Raw genomic sequence first — 6027 nt, forward strand, 5'->3', positions numbered from 1 at the left:
CAAATCTGACATATAATTACTCTCCCCCACTTCAGAGCACTCATGTGCATATCTGTAATTTATTTATCTGTATTGATGTCTGTCTCCCCTCCTCTAGACTAAAAGCTCTTTGTGGGCAGGGACTGTGTCTATTATTGCAATGTACTCTCCCAAGTGCTTAATACAGTGCTCTGCAAACAGTAAGTGCTCAATAAATATGATTGATTGAATGAATGAGTGAATGAATGAATGACCTCAGGCAGATGGTTCCTCCTGTAACTCAGGGACAGGAGGCAAGCCTAGAGCCCCAATCTCAGCAGATGCAAAACAATTGGCTTCAAGTCTCTCCACCAATTTACTCCACCCTATCGTCACCCTACTGTCCCTTGAGAAGTAGTGTGGCCTCACGGTAAGAACAAAGGACTGGGAGCCAAGACATCTGCGTTCTAATCCCAGCTCTGACACTTGCCTGCTGTGTGACCTTGGGCAAGTCACTTCACTTCTCTGGGCCTCAGTTTCCTCATCTGCAAAATGAGGATTCATTGCCTTTTCTCCCTTTTATTTAGAGGCCCTTGGGGAACTGGAGCTGTGTTTGATCTGATTGTGCCAGTGATTGCCACATAGCAAATACTCTCTTATTATTATTACACATCTGTTCTCTTCAACCACAGTAAGCGCTCAATAAATACGATTGAATGAATGAATGACTCTCTTCATTCCATCCAAACTAACCTTCTTACTGTACCTCTACTCTCCCAGCTCCCTCCCTCCCCAAATCCAACAGACCACAACCTTTGCCTCATTTAATGCCCTCCTGAAATCCCACCTCCTCCAAAGAGCCTTCCCTGATTAATTCCCAGCACTACAAGTTGAATCTGGTCCCAACTTAATTATCTGTCCTTCTCCTCCCCCTCCTCCCAATCTTGTTCTCCAGGGATGGAAGGGCTGGCAGAGAGTCCAAGAGGGGTGAAATGCTCTGGGATAAGTTGTGTGGGTCCTGAGGACAGAGGTTGTAGTAATGGGTGAGGACTGAATACGTGGGACAGGAAGTGGGAAAATGTGTGATCAGAGCGATTGAAGCTTGAGATGAGGTGCTGTTGATAGCTCCCTTCGGTAGCTCAGCTGGTAGAGCAGAGGACTGTAGTTGGTGATGTGATGGTGGTGATCCTTAGGTTGCTGGTTCAATTCTGGCTTGAAGGAAGAGCTCTATTTTAAGTGCTTAGTACAGTGTTCTGCACACAGTAAGCACTCAGTAAATAGGATTGGATGAATGAATGAAATGATTAGATAAAGGATGGTGAGTGCTTGAGCTAGGGTGTAGCAGGATGTCAGTGGAGTGGAGGAGCAAAAAGAGGAGAAGGGCTTGGGGATCATTAGGGTCATTTACATAGATGTTAACATTCTTAATGATTAGAAAAGGAGACAGGAAGGAGAGTAGGAGGGCAAGGAGAGCATCAAAATCAGCAAGAAATGAGAAGGAGAGACTAGGAGAGGTAGAGATGATAGTACCAGCACTTGAAGAAGGCAGTAATAATAATAATGATGATGGCATTTATTAAATGCTTACTATGTGCAAAGCACTGTTCTAAGCACCAGGGAGGTTACAAGGTGATCAGGTTGTCCCACGGGGAGCTCACAGTCTTCATCCCCATTTTACAGATGAGGTAACTGAGGGACAGAGAAGTTAAGTGACTTGCCCAAAGTCACATAGCTGACAAGCGGCGGAGCCGGGATTTGATCCCATGTACAGATGGTTGAGGTGAAATTAAAGGAAGAGAAGAAGAGAAACAGAGGGGCAAGATGGAAGGACAACACAGAGCACAAACAACATTGGGGAGTGAGGGGCAGACAAACTCCTCCCCTCTCCCTGAGACAGGGGAGAGTGAGAGAAAGTAAGGCACCCCTTCTTGAGAGATTGAGAACAGGAAGGGAGACAGTGTCATCCGGGACAGCCATGTCTCACTGATGGTGCCAAGTGACCAGGGACAGGTCAAAGATGAAGGAGAGTCTGCCCAAGAAGGAGTGAGAGTTCCACGGGCCACAGAGGATTGAGTAATGGGAATTGGGCGGGAAGCGCAAAGGACTGCATAGGGCTGGCTGGGAGGGGACAGAGAGTGTTGGGAGGGAAAGACGGGTTGGTGTGGTTGCATAATGGAATAAAAGGGATGGGGAGAGGATGGTGGAGAGGGCATTTTTTAATTTAAGGCCTGTCGATTCCGCTATATTGTACTTTCCCAAGCATTTACTACAGTATTCTGTGCACAGTAAGTGCTCAATGAATATCAATTAATCAATCGATTAATTAACACGGTGGGACAGGGTGGGGCAGACCATCAGCGATACAGGGGCCAGCGTGGAAACTTGGAGAATGTGCTTTTGGTATGATACATGGAGCGGATAGAAGCTTCTTCCTTGGGCAATGCAATGAGAATTGCAGCTAGGAGTGGACCGGGCAGGTGTAAGGTAAGGGTAAGTGAGTTTGCCTTGCCTGAAGGCTCTCCTCCCTACTTATCTCTTTCTTCAGGCCTTCTAGGGGCACTGTTTAGGGCCAGTTTTGCCAGCAGTCACTGGAAGTGGTGCTGAGGGTCATGGCTTCAAGCACAGAAGGGAGTGTGGCCCTGAGCCCCAGAATCACTGGCTGGCTCCTGAGGGAACACTGCTGACCCAATGCCATCTTGGCCTGGCTGCCCTTCTGCCCTACGGGAGATTTTCCGGTTGGTTCTCCACTCTGGGTGCCAGACGCTGCAGAAGAGACAAACTCGACCCCCAAATTCTCCAACTGCAGCTGAGGTTTTAGTTTAGCCTGAGGGGCTTCCCTCAGTTTCCCTGTCAATGAAACCAGCACAGGAACATCTGTTTCCTACCCAGTGGTGAATCTGTCAGGATGAAACAGAGACATTATCCTTCAGGGATTTTGGGGGTAAGATGCCTGGGAGCTGTGGCGATGACCTATGCACAGGAGATGGCTTCTTTGCCCTTCCCCCACTCCCTGCCCCACAGCACTTGTGTAAATATCTGTAATTTTATTTATTTATGTTGATGCCTGTTTACTTGTTTTGCTATCTGTCTCTCCCTGCCCCCACGCCCCACCAGACTGTGAGCTCCTTGTGGGCAGCGATTGCCTCCCTTTATTACTGTATGGTACTTTCCCAAGTGCTTAGTACAGTGTTTTGCACACAGTGAGCCCAATAAATACGATTGAATGAATGAATGAATGATGAATTAGCTAGAATTAGAAACTCTTTAGGCAGTTCAGAAACTGAACAACTGGTCAGTCCAGTCCAATTTATTATTAAACTGGGAATGTTGGCATCTCCCCAGTGCTCTATTCCCAGGGATGTATAATCCGCACAAGTTGCCTTTTCTCTCCCTAAGCCTATTGCTCTTGCAGGGCTGCTGGCTTTGATGCCTGGTACTTTGCTGAGTGAGATTAGTTCACAGATTCTGTGCATGCGTGCATTTTCGTCTCCATGTCCGAGGCAGAACATAGTAGGAAAGGACTTTAATGGGACAGCATAAGAGAGAGGATCTTCAGTTTCATACCAGCTCTTTCCTCTAGAACCGGAGAATTTGAGATCAGTCCGAGTCCCTAAGATTAGGGGACCCCGTGTGATAAGTCCTAGACCCGAGGAAGCTTGTCTTAGGGCGGTATGGTCATAATGTCAGTATGCCGGCTTAGGAGGTAAGTACAATTTCAAGAGTCAGCAGTCCACTTTAGAGTTACTGCCATTGGATGAATGTTTTTAGAGTCACTTTCATTATGCATAAACAGAGAGTTGAGTTTCTGGCTAGTACAGGCTTGCAGACACATTCTGAAAATGTACCAGCCCACATTGTTTTTTTTACCAGCCTGAACTCCCTTGAAGAGATTTTCATTGCAGGAGCTAAACCAGGAAGCTTTTTTCTTTCCACTGAGGCAAGATGGAAATGACTCTTTACCCATGGTTGGGAAGACCTTCCTCCATGCCCTCCTGTGCTTTAGGAGCTATGTGGGTGAGTTGCATTTTGGTGGAGACAGAGATCAATGAGGGGCAGGACCCTGACAGCAGGGGTGATGCACTGGAGCAGAAACAGTAGGGGGTTGGGAAGATGAAAGAGCCTGCTTCTAGATTCTAGGCCAAGCTGGCCACTTGCCTGCTGGGTGACTTTGGGTAATTAACTTAGCCTTTTATTGCCTCCATTTCCCCCTTGGCAAAAAAGGGATAATAATACCTGTCTTTCCCTACCCCACAGACCATGGACTGTAGTCGTCTTAAATGAAAACTCACTGTGGGCAGGGAATGTGTCTGTTTATTGTTGTACTCTCCCAGGCACTTAGTACAGTGTTTTGCACACATTAAGTCCTCAATAATATAATCGAAAAAATCTCCAGTGGCCACCAGTCAACCTACACATCAAGCAAAAACTCCTCACTCTCGGCTTCAAGGCTCTCCATCACCTCGCCCCCTCCTACCTCACCTCCCTTCTCTCCTTCTACAGCCCAGCCTGCATCCTCCGCTCCTCTGCCTCTAATCTCCTCAGTGTGCCTTGTTCTCACCTGTCCCGCCACTGACCACCAGGCCATGTCCTCCCCCGGCCCGGAATGCCCTCCCTCCACACATCCGCCAACCTAGCTCTCTACCTCCCTTCAAAGCCCTACTGAGAGCTCACCTCCTCCAGGAGGCCTTCCCAGACTGAGCCCCCTTTTCCTTTTCCTCCTCCCCATCCCCCCAGCCCTACCTCCTTCCCCTCCCCACAGCACCTGTATATATGTTTGTACAGATTTATTAGTCTATTTCTTTTACTTGTACATATTTACTATTCAATTTATTTTGTTAATGATGTGCATCTAGCTTTACTTCTATTTATTCTGATGACTTGACACCCGTCCACATGTTTTGTTTTGTTGTCTGTCTCCCCCTTCTAGACTGTGAGCCCGCTGTTGGGTAGGGACAGTCTCTATATGTTGCCAACTTGTACTTCCCAAGCCCTTAGTACAGTGCTCTGCACATAGTAAGCGCTCCATAAATACGATTGAATGAATGAATGAGTGAACACAGGAATCTTGTGTGGACAAATATGACCTAAATAATGTGAAAATGTTGGGGGATTAAAAGGGTGGTATATAAATCCAGGCAGTGGAATGGTCATGGCCTGCGATGAGGCAGGGCTGAGGGGGCAAACCTATCTGCACAGGTTGTGGGAGGGGCTCACGGTGGTTTTGTCATGCTTCCCACTGCCTGTGTTGTGGCAGGAATGCTTTCTCCATCAGCCTCACCGTATGCTACTTCTAAGGCTCCTCTAGACTGGAAGCTCATGGTGAGCAGGGAACCTGTCTACCAAACCTGTTATATTGTACTTTCCCAAGTGTTTAGAACAGTGCTCTGCACACAATGAGCATCCCATAAATACTATTCGTTGATTGATTGACTGATCAGCCATGTCCTGAGGCTGGCAGCCTGATGTTGACTGTATTAGAGTGTGGTAGACAGAAAAGTAGGAGGGATGCAGTTTAATAGAAGAAAATGGTCAGTAAGAGGAAGGGTGAGCATGAGAATTGGAAGCAAGGGGATATACATAGGGGTGGGTGGGTCTTGTATATACCCCAGCATTTAGTACAGTACTTGGAACATAGAAAGTGCTTAACAGACCCCATAATTATTACTGAAGGGAGGCTAATCTTGACCCAGATGGTCAGCCACTGCTTACTAATATTAGCCCCATGTGAGACAGAAGCTGTATCCAATCTGATTATGTGGTATCGCCCTCAGTGCTTGGCATATAGTAAGCACTTAAATGCCATAATTATGACTATTATTACTAATATTATTGCTGGCAGCATTGTGTGGTCAAACATTGGAACTATTGGTTAAGTAATGGACTAAGGCTCAGGCGCTCATTATGATCATCAATTCAGAATCTACCCAAGTTACACTAGGACACACTAATTCTTTCTTCCCCTCAATGACTGGGACACCAGGACAGTTTCTCGATTGAAATGGAACTGCTTGTAGTGAAGCAGCAAGAGGATCGATAGATCAATCAATCAATCAATCCATGGTATTTTTT

General features: G+C 46.8%; 1 non-coding gene across 1 annotated transcript; it reads left to right on the forward strand.

Moving 5' to 3' along the window:
- Positions 1 to 1086: 1086 nt before the first annotated feature.
- Positions 1087 to 1179, forward strand: TRNAY-GUA. The gene is made up of 2 exons: positions 1087 to 1123; positions 1144 to 1179. It is a non-coding gene; the product is annotated as a tRNA-Tyr (tRNA).
- Positions 1180 to 6027: the final 4848 nt, after the last annotated feature.

Source organism: Tachyglossus aculeatus, chromosome 9 (genome assembly GCF_015852505.1).
Source record: "Tachyglossus aculeatus isolate mTacAcu1 chromosome 9, mTacAcu1.pri, whole genome shotgun sequence".
Classification (NCBI taxonomy): domain Eukaryota; kingdom Metazoa; phylum Chordata; class Mammalia; order Monotremata; family Tachyglossidae; genus Tachyglossus; species Tachyglossus aculeatus.